The following is a 16,063-nucleotide window of genomic DNA, read 5'->3' on the forward strand; positions in this document are numbered from 1 at the left end:
ATGAACAAAACAGAGAATGCCTTTGCTTTCATGTAGCTTATATTCTATAGCATGACAAGACTGGTGACAAATAAGTAAATGGATATATAACGTGTCAGGTAAAGGTAAGTGCTATGGAGTAAAAATAAAGCAGGGTAAAGGTAACTGGGGACTGTGTGTTTGTGTATACGTGTGTGTGAGAGAGAGAGATTTTTTTTTCCATCTGGCTACATCGTAACCTTTTTTTCTTTTTTATTGAAGTATAATTTATGTACAGTATGTTACAGGTGCACAATATATTGATTCACAATTTTTAAAGGTTATACTCCATTTATAGGTATTATAAAATATTGGCTATATTCCTGTATTGTACAGTATATCCTTGTACATTATTTTATTTTTTATTTTTCTATTTATATCTTTTTGTAGCTTATTTATATATAGTAGTTTGTACCTACCTCTATATTGCCCCTCTCACCTTCTCTCTCCCTACTGGTAACCACTAGTTTGTTCTCTCTATCTGTGAGTCTGTTTCTTTTTTGTTATGTTCATTAGTTTGTTGTATTTTTTTAGATTTCACATATACGTGATATCATACAGTATTTGTCTTTCTCTGTCTGACTTATTTCACTTAGTATAATACCCTCCGAGTCCATTCATGTTGTTGCAGATAGCAAGATTTCATTCCTTTTTATGGCTTAGTATTCAATTATGTGTATATGTACCACATCTTCTTTATCCACTTATCTGTTGATGGACACTTAGATTGCTTCCATAGCTTGGCAATTGTAAATAGTGCTGCTATGAACACTGGGGTGAGGCATTTTATTTTAGATAGGAAGGCCAGGAAAGGCCTCTGATAAAGAAACATTTGAGTGATGGATGTGATAAGATGTGATTGGATTCTGGATAATTTTTAGGAGTCTAAGCCCAAGAGGATTTATTGTAGAATTAGAAGGATGTGAGAGATAGAAGGAAATCAAAGACAACTCCAAGGTTTTTGGCTTGAGCAATTAGGTTCTCATTTACTGAGCTGGAGAAAAACGCTGGACCAACAGGTTTTTCTTGAGAGGAAATCAGTAGCTCTGTTTTGAAATCTCTGTTGGAAGTCCAAGTGGAAATATTGGGTAGGCAGTTAGATGTACAAGTCTGCATTTTAGGGAGAGGTTGAAGCTAGAGATATAAACTGAATAGATGATACTTAAGAGCATGAGATCACCTAGGAGTAAGCATAGATTAAGGAGAAGACTGAGCCCTGGGCTCCAATATTTACAGGTTGGGAAGATGATAAGGAACAAGCAGGGGAGTCTGAGAAGGACTAGCCGTGAGGGAGAGGGAAACAGAGAGAAAGTATGGGCCTTGAGGCCAAGACAAGAAACCCTCTCAAGAAGGAAGCACTGGGCTTCCCTGGTGGCGCAGTGGATGAGAGTCTGCCTGCCGATGCAGGAGACATGGGTTCATGCCCCGGTACGGGAAGATCCCACATGCCGCGGAGCGGCTGGGCGCGTGAGCCATGGCCGCTGAGCCTGCGCGTCCGGAGCCTGTGCTCCGCAACGGGACAGACCACAACAGTGAGAGGCCTGCGTACCGCAAAAAAAAAAAAAAAAAAAAAAAAACAAAGAAGGAAGCACTGATCATCTGTGCCTACACTGTTAAGAGCTGTAGTAGCGGGGACCTGGCAAAGGATATTGGATTCATCAATGAGGTGGCCACCGGTGACTCTCACAAGAGCCATTTTGGTGGAGGGATGGAAAGAGCAGACTGGAGGAAAAGACAGGGTGACTGTGTATAGAGGACCCTTTCAAGGCATTTTTTTGAAAAGGGGAGCGGGGAATGAGGCAGCAACTGGAGGGGCATGCAGGATCAGGACATGACTACCTAAAGTGAGATGATTTACAGTATGTTTGTGGACCGCCACAAAAGATCCTGTGGAGAGGAAAGACTTGGTGATAGCAGAGGGGGAGGGGCCGAGTGCAGGAGTGAGGGGCTTGAGGAGGGGTCCGAGATGGGATCCAGCTCACAGCGGGGAGGGCTGGCTGGCTTGCTGGCCTTAGATGAAAGCAGGGACAGTTCACCTATTGTATGTAAAAATGGAAAGCAAATTTTAAATGTAAAGCAGTGTCAAACAGTGTAAGATTCTCACTTAATCCTTACGATGACCCCTTCAGGTGATGTAATAAAATTTTGTTACAGAGAATCATAATGTGCATTTGGGAAAGACTTTCAACGTAGGTGTGTATTTGTAACAATGAGAAAATGAGTAGTCAGGGAACACTGCGGGTAGAAGTACATTTGGACGCGGGCCCAAAGTGGGTTGGTTCTAAATACGTGAAAGAGACTGCGAAGAGAAAGCCAAAAACATGAAATATAAGAATTCCATAAATACTTAAAAAGGCACAAAATAGAGCAACACCCTTTCATAGCCATGAACCTTGGAACCGAACTACATGGATTCTAATCCTAGCCCTTGCACTTAATAGCTGTGTGACCTTGGACAAGTTACCTAACTTCTCTGTGTTCTGGTTCCCTCATGTTTAACACATGAGGACGGTAACAGTACCTACCTCATAGGATTGTTGTGAGGAATACGCAGACGCACCTGTACCTTTATCCATGTACACACACAGTGGAATTGTGCCTAGCAAATGGAAAACACTGCAAGGTTTACTTCTAAAAGTAAAGAGCTAGAAAAATGTGTATTTTTTTCCTGTGTGTGTGTGTAGAGACTTCCAGAAGCTCTACTTTTGGGTGTCATTGGAAGATATTTTGCTTAAGAAAGTTTCCTCCTCTTAAAGGAACATTGTTGAAAGAAGACAGGTAAGTGTATTCATTCACTCTGCCGTTCAGTCCTTCATTTAAGAAGAATTTCTTGAGCATCTACTCAGTCAAGCTCTGTACAAACCAGGTTTCAGAGACTTAAGATGAAGAGGGTAGGATCCCCGTGCCCAAGCTGCTCCGGGCCACCAGGAGACAGACATGGACATAGACTGTTTCAGTGTAAACCTGAAGGCTATTCTCACACTGATCCTCAGAAGGAAATGTGCGATGTAGGGGCAAGAGCACTGAGTTGTGATTTAGATGGTTTGGACTTGAGTCTTGGCTCTGCCACTTTCCTAACCATGGCTCTGGGCAAGCTGGTGTGTGTCAGTTTCCTCATCTATAACATGCAGATAACGGTGTCGGACGCAAGAGGTTGTGTGAGGGGCCAGTGCCTTCAGCACATAGCCAGTGATCCACAGGCTTTGTGGTACTACGACTGCTCCTCTCTCATGTCTTCTTCTCACTGTTACTGTGGTTTACGTGACTCATAATAACACCTCCATCTTTGGAGTTGTTGAGGAAGTCTTTCTAGAAAGACTTGACTGAAACTGAGTTTTAAAGGATGAACAGGGTTTGCAGCATGGAACCATGACCGGACAACTCAGGGACGGGATATGGCATGTGGCAAAGCACGTTACCCTTTAGGAAAAGAAAGTACCTCTGCTCCTTTGTAAGGTAACCCCAATAAAGGCCCTCCCATCTCAGGTGCCAAATTAGGTCCATCGGAGAACATTAGGCAAAGTTCCTCATACCTCACTGGTCTCTCATTCCTGTGGGTCTCCCCATCCCCTCTGTCCTGTCTAGAATGGTTTCTTTTTGGCTGTGATTGGGATTTCGTTCCTCTAGTCCTGAAGCCATTTTGCTGAATGAATCCTTTCCTGTCAGGGGGATGGAGTTATGTACGCACTTAACGAGGTCCACAGAGAAGGGAATACAGTCGTTGTCTTCTCAAAACCCTATTTCTGCTGTTTGGGCATCAGCGTTATTTAGCTGTCCTTTTTTTCTGGTTGTGTCTTCTTATTTCAGGTTACAGTAGAGCATGGTAATAAAAGCAGATCCCTCCAGCACGGTCACCAAAAGCTCCCCAACCCACAATATTTAAAACAACTAGCATTCACATAAGAGTTACATATTGGTGATTTACCCTATGTACAATGTGTTGCCATATATAATGCACTTAGATAATGCCTTAGATGTCGTAAATACAGGCGCAGTCTGGTTATCATCAACATCATCATCACCACCACCACCCTGCGTATGGCATTCTGAATGTATTTCTTTGCATGTTTTACAAATGAGAACACTTCGGCTCAGAGAGGTAAAGGAACTACCCAACATCACCCAGTTAGCCTATGGTAGAGATAGGATTCGAAGCCCAGGATCTTCCTGTGTTGAGAATACAAAGTGAAGGCAAAGCTGAGAGGACCATGCTAGTCTTCTCAGTAGGACGGTTCCATCCCCGAAGCAGCCCACGAATTGCTAAAGCTCTTAGAATTGTTCTATAATGACACTTCAGGGGAGGATGTGGGTCCTTTGAATTTATTTGATTTTCACAGGGGCAGACACAAGTTATCCATTCTTGACTTTTTCAATGCAATAAAATATGAAGTTCCCAGCCATAACTTTTCCAGAATAGACTACAGAGGGACATGATTGCTAACAATATAAAAACACAAACTCAGATTCATTCCAACATCTTTTTCTCCACAAACTCGAAATAAGCGTAACAAGTTTCTAGTGACACTGTGATGTGCTTGAGGAAACCACTTGGTTGCTTTAGACAGTATAGTAAATAACAGAGACTTGAATATCTAAGAAAGTGCGTGGCGTGTGGGACTCACACATGATGGCGTCTTTCATGTAGCAAGATTTATGAAGAACTTTAATTATCGCATTTAATTCTTAACGTCCTGGGAGTAGGTCTTTTCATTTCTATTTTAGAGATGAAGTTGGGCATAGAGCAATTAAGGGACTTGGCCCTGGCCGCTTGGTATTTAACTCCTGCCTTTACTCCTGTGCCCCTGCACCTCATCCCTGATTTTAATGTTTGCCAGATGCTATCTTCCTGGAACATTGTCTTCAATAGGTTTACAACAAATTCAGAGACAAGCCTCCCCACTCCCACCCCTAAATCTGATGATAGCTGGTGATTCAGAGATTGTTTGCTTTGACATGAATAAAATGGGGTTTCCGTTTTGATGGAATAAATCAGGTAAATTTGATTAAAAACACAGTTCAAGAAAGTTCTTGTGTTGGTGGTGTTTTGTCTGTATTAGGTAGGGTCTTTACGTTGATTCATAAACAAAACAGCAACTGAATATACCAAGTGTTTGGGTTCTCAAAGTTTTAGCTGGGAGGGGATGTCAGGGGACCAATCAGAAACGACTGAGGCAGCTTCCTATATGAGTTTAAGTCTTTGCATTTGGAAAGTTCCTCTGGCGATTTCTATCCATGTTACTCCTTATTTCTCCCCAACACATGTAGGGACTGGCTAAGTTTCTCTCTATGAAGGAAGAAAGATTTCTCAATGGGCCACCTCCTTTAGCCCCTAATAAAATTTTAAAGAAAATATCCAATTTTTTAAAAATCTATGAAATATCAACGTCTATAGAAAATACCATCCTCAGTTTCAATTCAAGGGTGATTCCAAACTTCTACTCCCTTTTCTTGGGGGGTACTGATTAAAAAGCATCTTGTGGTATAATACATGCTTCTCTCATTTTAGATACACAGCCCCCAGTCCCAGGCTCCTCCTGTGAGGATGAGAAACGAGGGTGGGTTTTCAGAACAGGCTGTTCACCAGCTCAGTTCCGGAAGAGTGTGTCTGGACCTGAGGCGGAGTTGTCGTTCCTCACCATCCTTAGCCCTCTTCCATCGAGGACCGCTTGTAGGACAGCCCCTAAGGCTGAAAAACAGCCAGCTAGTGGCTTTTCCTGAAATTGCTCTTTTCCAAGGATGTGTCAGGTCAAAATAAACAGGCAAATCACACATAGAAGATGCACGTCCAGCTAGTCACTCTAGGAACATTGAAACCTGCCGTGCCTAGTTGAAAGGGAATTGCCAGAATGTTTACAAGGCACACACACGTGCACACAGAAACTCCCCCCTCATGTGTGCATATCATGCTAGGTTAGAGGGCAGCAGAGGAGGTGCCTTAAAGGACCAGGAACCGGGGAACTGTTCATACAAGACTCAGCTCACCCTCGCCTTAAGGTATCAACTTAGGACCCCACAAACCACATTTCCAGCAAGCACTGAAATTCAGCTGCGATCTTCCTGTCCTGCACGCCAAGTACAGACCGAGCAAATCAATCCAACAACCAACGCTCCACAGTCATACAGTAATAAGCGCACTCTATTTTGCTAATTGCTTTCTTGGGCATACACCAAGTTATTAAAAGGACAGTGACAAAACAGAGAGCTTGGATAAACGTATGTGGCAGTATCTACAGCAATTTTTCCCCCTTTAACGTTAGTTCCAGTTACTTGTTTGCATGTGAAGGAGAACAAGGGAAATTGGCAAAATATTTCTAAATTATTTTCTACTCAGTTGTATCAGTTCTGAGATCACCTTTGCAATATTATCCTGCGCTTCAGAAAATACTTTCCTTGGAGAAGACAGACTGATTTTAGAAGCAGATCTAAGTCTGTGAGATACAAGCTTTTGCCGGGCACGACAGTCATCTAGTAGCTACAGAAGGCAGTATCAGCAGAGCCTGTGGGAAGTCAGACACCAGCCCACTTTTTCCCACCCACCCAGATGCTCTCCCTCTCTGGTCTGTACCTTCTGTGTGGCAGCTGGAAGAGAGGATGGTATTCGGAGGTCTGAAGATGTAAGGCAGGTAACGAGAGAAGCATTTCATCTTCCAAAAAAAAAGGAAAAAGAAAAAAAATCTAAATAAAAAACCAGTCTCCTGAATCCATAAGGATTCTCTCGGCCCTTAAAGCTGACTACATCACCCACATGTTTATGGAGGCTCGCTCCCAGTGCTGCAAAGCTGGGGAGCCCAAGGAATAACTGGAGATGGGTCCCATTTTGCCATCAGCGCCAGGAAGCACTGCCTTACATTTCTGCATGCAGCTCAAACTCAGAAGCCCCCAAGCAAGCCGGGATATAGCCTCTTCATTGGCTGCAGCTCCTCCGAGCAGGATTTGCTGAGTAAGTCAGTCTTGCCTGTAAACACACGCTGAAATGCCCTGCCTGAAACCTCTCCCTTTTCCCGTGTGGTCAGTTTCTTTTAGCAATAGAAATCCAGCAGGATATGGGAGTCGCGAGGATAAGTGACCATCTCTTATTTAGCTGAAAGATCAGATGAAACAAAGACAGCATAGTGTTCCGCCCTGGAGAGAGATGGCTGTTAAAAGAGCCACCCGTAATGCCATGGGTCTCAGGAATATTAAAGTACAGTGCAATGAAATGGGTCTCTGTCCTTGCTTAATCTAGATTGAGTTCTATTTTTTTAATATGAAGCCCAAACAATAGGACCATTTATCACTTAGGTGAAGCCAAAAGCTGGGTTGAGTAGTCGGTGACAGAGGGCTAACACAGACAGATCCTGTGCTCCACTACGGCTGTTTTTTCCTGCCAGCACTCACACCGAGGCAATAACTTGGTTCTGAGTTATTTGCTGTACGAATTTAAAGCCACAGCACAAGAATAGAGACTAAACCCGAGTGAACTGGCCCTTCACCAAGCCGTGCACCCTGATGGCATATGACAATATGTAACGAGTAAGTTGATGCAAGGATTATACAACTTTACCAAAACTCTCACTGAGATTGCAAATGAGAGGGCAGGGGAGAGCGGAAGAGGGAGAGGGAGAGGGGGAGGGGGAGGGGGAGAGGGAGAGAGGGAGAGAGGGAGGGAGGGAGGGAGGGAGGGAGGGAGAGAGAGAGACAGAGAGAGAATGAGAATATTAAAGGAAAGGACCAATTGCCAAATATAAACGATTTGGATTGGGGAATTGGTTTGGTTATGACCCAGGAAATAGTGATAACTTCGGAAACCTTACCACTGGAAGGTGAGCACAAGGCACCAGTTGGAGATTTATAAGTTCTGTCAAACACACTAGTGACTATGATAAAGAGAAATAGATGAATGTTTTTGTGCTGCATTCAGAGGCACGAGGAAATGATTTAAATGGTCCTCAAAGGAAAACCAGTATTCCCCTGAGTGAAATTTTTTAAAATAAGGTTTAATATAAAAGTGTGCCTTGAAATCTGATAGAATAATTTTTGAGCCTTTATGGACTCTCCTCTTTACAAAACTACTTAACTTAGCATTGGAGAAATGTGTTGGTCCGCCCACAAGAGCAAAGACTTAGAGCCATAAGTAGTTATAGTGTCAGTGCAGGCCAGGATGCGAATCCACTCTTCCACCAACATGCTCTCTCCCTGATTTTTGGATCATTGCAACATGATGACAAACTACTGGTGGGGACAGGACATTTTAGCCCTTTGATAGTCATACAACCCTTCACTTCCTTAGACCCAGAGACCTGGCAAGGTTGGGCCATCCCAAGTAAGTTGCTGTTTAAACAATGCCTAAAAGGTCTGGATTGGTTGTGTGAATAATCTCAAAATCACAACAGAAGAGCAAATCCAGAGGCATCTTCCTGAGAGATACAGAACTTCTAATCCCTGATCGGTAATGAGTCAAGATGGAAGGAGTGTGGGCTTTGGGGTCAAGCTGACACAGTGTGAATCCCAGTGCGTTCACTCATTAGTTGGGTAGATATAAACACAACTTTAACACCCGTGAGACTTCGTTTCTGCATCTATAAAATGGGAACAAGGTTTTCCTCTTGTATTCTTGAATGAAGGGAGATAAGCCTACGATGCGCCTGGTACGTTGTAGACGCTTGGTAAACTGTCACTGCCAATGCTGTTCTTACTGTCGTTGTTAGCCTTCTCTGAGCTTCTATGGCCGCATACCAACCTCAGAGTAGTGCGAGGGCGGGTGGGGTTAAGAGGGTGGTGCTGCCATTAGACAGCTAATGTTGAAGCCTACCTTTGATATTGACTTACTGTGTGATCTTGGGCAACTGACTCAACATCTCTAAGCCTCATTACAGATCTAATAAGGATAATAATAGAATCTTACATGATATCATGAGGGCAAGATAGGATGGCTTAGACGAAAGGTTAAACACAGTGCCATTAAAATGCCTGATTTAGTGCCAGGCCTATGGACCCTATCTACGCATCTGCAGAATGGGCAAGGGACAGGAAGGACAAACTGGAACTCTCCTTGGACAGATGATTGCCATGCAGGTGGTTTGTTCTGCACTATTTGAACTGTTCAACGGGCTTTCACATCCTTTTTTTCTCTTTGATTCTGAACAATCCCATTTTACAGAAGACAAAACTGGCTGAGAGGATGTAATAATTTATCCAAAGTCAAACAGCTCCCTGAGGAAATCTAGGGTTTTTACACCAGAATCACTTGATGAGCTTGTAGAGAATGCAGATTTCACAGCCCTGAAGCCTATTGATTCAGACTCTCTGGGGACAGACAAGGAATCTGAGTATTTGACAATCCACATGATTCTTTAAAGTTTAAGAACCTCTGGAGTAAGGTATTTCATTTCATGCTTTGGCTTGAAGGGTCAGGGTAACAAAGTTTTTTAAACACCCTTCTTGTAGATCATTTGTCTCACCACGTTTGTCCAACAATTGGTTGCTACCTTAAGTTATATCAGGCATTAGACTGAGTGATGGGGATACAGGATATAAGATACCATCCCTGCTCTAATGCAGTACATTATTACAAGGACTAATAAACTATTATAATACGGCATTAAAGGGGTGACAGCAGGAAGAGGTTCTGAAAAGATTCTTTGGGATTATAGAGTCCCAAAAGCTCAAGGTTAAAGATCCATGCTTTTACTCAAGGTCATTCAGGATCACCCAGGGTCACTCAGCATCACCTAGGGCTGCCCAAGGTCATTCCAGAATCACCCAGGGTCACCCAGAATCACTCAGGATCACCCAGTGCCACCCAGGGTAACCCAGAGTCACCCCAGATCACCTAGGGCCACCCAGGGTCACCCAAGGCCACCCAAGATCACCCGGTGTCGGGCAGTTTTGGTCAACCTGCTACACTCGCCTTTACATTCTAAGTGTCTGGTCCACTGGTAAAGGATGGATTGGCCTCCATCTCTGAGGTTTTGTCCAAGTGTGTGGTCTGCAATCCAGTAAGAGAAATAATAATAACATGGTATTTGCCCAGTTGAAAAAAAAAAGTATCCATGCTTTTGCATTAGGTATTAATTATAAAAAGTTCCTATTAAAAGGCAATTATCTTACTGAAGCCTAGCAAATAAAGAGTTAGCAGTCATTTACTCCATAAGTGGAACTAGACTCTGATATGCCTAATGTCATTGCAGATAAGAGCAGGGCTACCAGGAGAGGATGGAATCTTTCTCAGGGGAGGGGAGGCTCCAAGGCAGTGGCAGAGGTGCCTGGAGGGAGGGCCCAAGAGCAGAAAGAGAAAGAGAAATGAGAAGCCTAGGAGGAGGGAAAGATAAAGGTGACCCATTTTAGGTGCCATGCGAGAAGGGCCTGGAGTCTGGCCCAGAGACAAGAAACACCCCAGATGACTTCCACATGCCAGGTTCCGACATCAAATGGCAAAAAAAAAAAAAAAAGTAATTAATTGGGAGATTGTTGAGTGCTGTACTGTGGACCAGGCTGTTCCAAGCTTTCTTTAGACTGACCTCTTGGGAGATCAGAAGCAATCACTTTTGTCCTGCAAAGTCCCAGCCGGACGGAGCCCTTGCCTTGGGGCCAATGAACTTGGGGCCTCCCAGCAGCCCATTCCCATTGGTCCCATTTACGTTGCCTTCTCTCACTGAAGCCCAACTCTTATGGGAAAGTTACCCTGATCATTCTGTTTTAACATGTTTTTACAACGTTCTTTGGGGAAATATCATCATCACAGTCTTTCATTTTGCTAAGAAGTAAACTAAATTCCAGGGGGGAAATATTAGATTATTTAAGATCAGTCAGGCTGAGACTGCCCAGGTTTTCACTCTCAGGTCAAAACAGAGCAAATTCCTATTCATTCTTCAAATCTTAGATAGAATGTCACATCATCAGAGAGAGGTTTCTTAATGCCTCAGACAGGGTCAAATCCATCTGCTACAGACTCTCAAATACCATCCTCCCCTTTTAAAACACTCATTTATTATTGATCATATTCATTGAGCATCTGTGTATGCCAGGATGCTAAGGAGTCAATAGTAAACAAGACAGATAAAATACCTGCCCTCTCCTTCAGGTATAATTATTGCTCCTAACATACAGGGCTGTGATGAGGATTAAATAAGGTAACTTATGAAAGTGATTAGAATTCTACATGGCACAAAGTAAATGCTATTCAATTACTTTGATCACTGCTATAAAGTGTCTATCTCCCTTGCCAGGCTCTAAGTGGGAGGAGGGTAGGACTTTGACTTTTCTCTCCTGAATCCTAAGTGTGAGGCTCACTGTCTGACACATAATAGGAATTCAATAAATATGTGCTGGACTGAATTGAGTTGAACTGAACAAGGGGAATTCTGACATAATTGTCATCAATTTCCCCACACTCTCCAGTCAGTGTGTGAAACTCACAATTTGGTACTTTCTGATATGCAAGGAAAAGGAACCTCTTTTTTTTAGTTCATTCATCCATTGATACAAGATAATATTTTTAGCAGCTTTTAAATTCTAGGCACGCTTCTAGATGTTGGCGATACAGCAGTAAATAATATATTAAGGTTTAGCTCACTGAGTTTACATTTTAGAAGAAGGAGATAGACAATAAACAAGTAAATATTATATCAACAAGGTTATTTCAGATGGTGGAAAAACGAATAGTGATCCAGCAATTCCACTTCTAGGTACTCATCCAAAGAAAATGAAACCACGAACTCAAAAAGACATATGCACCCCCATGTTCACTGCGGCATTATTTACCATAGCCAAGATGTGGAAACAACCTAAGTGTCCACCAATGGATGAATGGATAAAGAAGATACATTTTGTGTGTGTGTGTGTGTGTGTGTGTGTGTGTGTGTGTATGTATACACACACACACACATATATATACAATGGAATATTATTCATCCATAAAAAGAAGGAAATCTTGTCATTTGTGACTACATGTGTGGAACTTGATGGCATTATGCTAAGTGAACTAAATCAGACAGAAAAAGATAAATACCATATGATCTCACTTATATGTGTAATCTAAAACAAACCAGCAAAAAAACCCCAGCCCAAGCTCACAGATACAGAGAACAGATTGGTGATATTCAGAGGCACGGTGTGGGAGGCAGGCAAAATGGGTGAAAGTGGTCAAAAGCACAAACGTCCAGTTATAAAATAAACAAGCCATGAAGATGTAATGTAAAGTGTGGTGACTCTAGTTAATAATATTGTATTGCATATTTGAAAGTCACTAAGAGAGTAGATCTTAACAGTTCTCATCATAAGAAAAAAATATTGTAGTGATATATGGTGACAGATAACTAGACTTATTTAGGTGATCATTTCGCAATATTTACAAATATAGTATGATCATAATGCACACCTGAACCTGTGTCAATTATACCTTAATTTTAAAAACAGTAGACGGAAGAAAATAAAATAAGGGATGTGGTAGAGTGGCTGCTTTTCTTGGATGGTCACAGAAGGCTTCTCTGAGGAGGTGACGTTTCAGCTGAGGGCTGAAAGACAAGGTGCTGGACAAGAAAGGGTTTTGATCCTCTCCTCCACTCTCTGCAGCCTACAATTTACCTTCAGAGATATTTTTTCTTCCAACTTAATGACTGAAATATTTGATTATTTTAAAGTAATAAAATCAACTAAAATCAATTAAAAATAAAATATGTGCACCAAAAAAAATAAACTAATAAATTGTTTAGCGTTTGATTCACTGCATGACTATAAGTTCGGTGGGGGCAAAGGGTGCACTGTCTTGATCACTGTGGCATCCCCCAGACCTAGCGGAGAAGTCAGTGGAGACTTGATCCACATTTCTGATTGGCAGACTGGACCAGTTGCTGAGTCAGCTGTCTTGGCATGTGACTAAAGCAAGTGAGAGGTAGGCAGCTGCAGATAAGACTAAAGAGGATTCTGAAGAGGGAGGAGAGGCTCAATGTAGAGCAGATGCTACCATGCAGCAAAGAAAGAAACAATAGTCATTTACAACAGAATATTTTGGCTCTCATTGAAAAGACTATAGAATGAAAAGCATAATAAAGCCAAGCACATTTCCCACCAAATTTTTTATACTAATTCTCATAGTACCTACAAAGAGTAGACAAATAACTTCTCCTAATTTATTGAGATGTTGGAGCAAGTAGCCGATAGATAGATAGATAGATAAATAGACAAGATAGATAGATAGATATACAGAAAGATAAATAGATAGATAGACAGAGAGACAGACAGATAGATAGATAGATGATAGATTCTAAACCATAGAAATATGATTTGATTTTAATAGATGATGATAAGAATCGTAATTACAACCACCACCAAATCTGAGTTCTTACTAGGTCCAGCCACTCTACTAACCACTATACCTAGAAGAACTCATTTAATCCTCTTAAAAATTATAATAAAGTAAATGTTATTATTTTATCTGTTTATACATGAGGAAATTTGTGTAGAGATATTAAGTAACTTGCCAAGTGTAAGCAGGTAGAGGAACTAAGATTCTAGTGCAGACTTCTCGCTCCTACTCCCATGCTGTGTAGATGCTGTGCTGCTTCCTGGGCTCCGTGATCTTGACATTCTCTCCTGTGTAGTCTAGTGTAAGACAGAATACCTAGAATGATACTAAACTTCTGTGTCTACTTATTTGGAACTTGTGAACATTTGATCAGGGCTGGTCAAGTTTACTTCTGACCTATTTGAAAGAAAGGGTTTACTAATGACTAGCATAATCATGTGGGAGAAATCTAACCAAATCCATGCACCTACCCATCAATGACCCCAGAGAGTCAATATGCATTGAAAGTTTACTATTTCTAAGACACAAAGCCAAGGGCTGTGGGAGTGGGGGGATGGATAAGACACAACGTGTAAAGGTGAGTAGGGAGGTAAGAAATAAAGAAATAAATGAAAAATCTAAATATCAATATATTAAAAATTACAGAAGGTCCATAAGAGAGTAAGAGATAAGTAAGTGCACAGTAGGAAACTCTCACACCTAACTGGGACATGGGATCAGATTCCAAGAAGACTTCCTGGAGGTGGTGGCATTTGAGATAGGATTTGAAGGACAGGGAGAACTTGAATCTGTAGAGATGTGAGTGGTAAGAACATTCTGATAGGAAGTAATAATTAGAGCAATAGTTTGAAGGTAGGGAACCTCAAGAATTATATGGGGGAATAGTGACTACTTCTGTTTATTAGTCAGTCTATGGTAAGATGTTTCTTAATGCTACTTTATGAATATGAAAATAATAATATTACATTAAAAATTTTTTATAGTTATTCACAACTCAAATTCACTCTTCCCCCTATTTACTCCAAATTCATGGAATTATAAAACATGTTTTAAATATATAAAGCAGATTCCAACTTCTATGTTTGGGCTATGCACTAATTGGCTTTCATTTGGAAAGAGTGGACTTCAACCTCCCTTTATCCAAGCTGGATAGAGAACAACCCAATTATTCAGTCCGTATTATGTCTCAAAGCCTTTGTAAGAAGAAAGTATTACAATGTAAATCCAGAATGTGTTTCCAGTTCCTCAAAAGGAATTGCCTTGTCTGCTTCTCTCCTGCACAGCTCTGGGTTGTAATTACACCATGAACAGTATGAAAAGGAATCAATATGCTAAGGTAATAACAATATATTTCTTCTGGATTTCTCTGACTACGATATCCATTCCAGCCTTATTCCCCAATACTAGCAGCACTATTTCCTTTCGGACAGATGAGAATATTGGAGGATTTTAAAGCAACCCAGCACATGAATCCAGGTGGTGCGATCTCAGTTTTCTGACCCTTAGGCCATCCTTTAGAGATACAAGAAAAGGTATTTGAGTGATCAGGTTTAATGCCTTCTCTGGAAAACACTTTTAACCCAAGTTTTTCCTTGATTCTGAGAGGTCATAATAGTAAATCTTTCAGGAGGCAGCCGGGGAGAGAACGTTCTACCTGTTGCTCTTGAGGTACAGAGCAAGGCTTGCTCATTCAGCCGAGACTTCCCCGGAGAATCCGCACTGCACACACAGCCTGTGAGGAGTTCTGTTTGGTCTGCAGAGTATTTTATGTTTTAATTCAAACTTCATGCCTTTAAATGGTCTGTGCACTCACCAGTCTCTCGGCATCTGGAAAGATTTACACACTTACGTTCCCCTCTGTTTCTGTCTATGGACTTTGCTTTCCAGCAGGGTTCCTCGGCTTCAGCACTATTGACATTCGGGGCTGGATAATTTGTCGGTGGTGGCAGAGAGGCTGGGGTGGGGGCACTGAAGGATGGGGGAGGAGGTCTATGCTGTGCATCGTAAGAGGTTTAGCAGCATCCCTGGCCTCTACCTACTACATGCCAGTATCAAGCCCTCCCTGCCTCAGTCGTGACAATTAAAAAAAAAAATGTTTCTAGACATTGCTGGATATCCCCTGGTGGGCAAAATCCTATCCCACTCCCTATCCGCACAGTGAGAATCACCGCTTTATAGCAATATGTCTTCAGACACCAGGGCTGGGGTAATGGCCACATTAATTGTACATCAGGCAGCATCATGTGGGCAAGTAACATGCTGAGAGGAGAACTGAGTTCTAACTGGACTTCTTCATATCTTGGAGTCCTCACCTTACTCTCCCACAGATCTGGTGTATAAATCCTATGAAACAATATTCGTAAAAGTGTTTTGACAATTTGAAAATATAATGTTGTCGCCATTTGGTCTAACTTGGGTCTTTAGGCAGCCACTGGTACTGGCACATTGAAAAATGGCAGCTCTATTCTGTGATAAATTATTTAAGTTTGAAGGAATCCCATCCACCAATTTTACTGACAGGGCATTGAACTAGTAATAAGAAACATCACTCTTGCCACTAGGATGAATTTTCTTAGAGTCTTCTGTCTTGTTGGGCTTTGCTGATTGGAAAGCTGGTGGTCATTCATTCACGCATGCATTTATTCAATAATATTTGTTCAGCAGCATGATGTGCCAGGCCCTGTGCTGGGTGTTAGGGCTGCTTATACAACTTGTAGTTGTAGTAGACACATTATATATGGCCCTGACTTCATGGAGATT

Source organism: Tursiops truncatus, chromosome 3 (assembly GCF_011762595.2).
Source record: "Tursiops truncatus isolate mTurTru1 chromosome 3, mTurTru1.mat.Y, whole genome shotgun sequence".
NCBI classification, from domain to species: Eukaryota; Metazoa; Chordata; class Mammalia; order Artiodactyla; family Delphinidae; genus Tursiops; species Tursiops truncatus.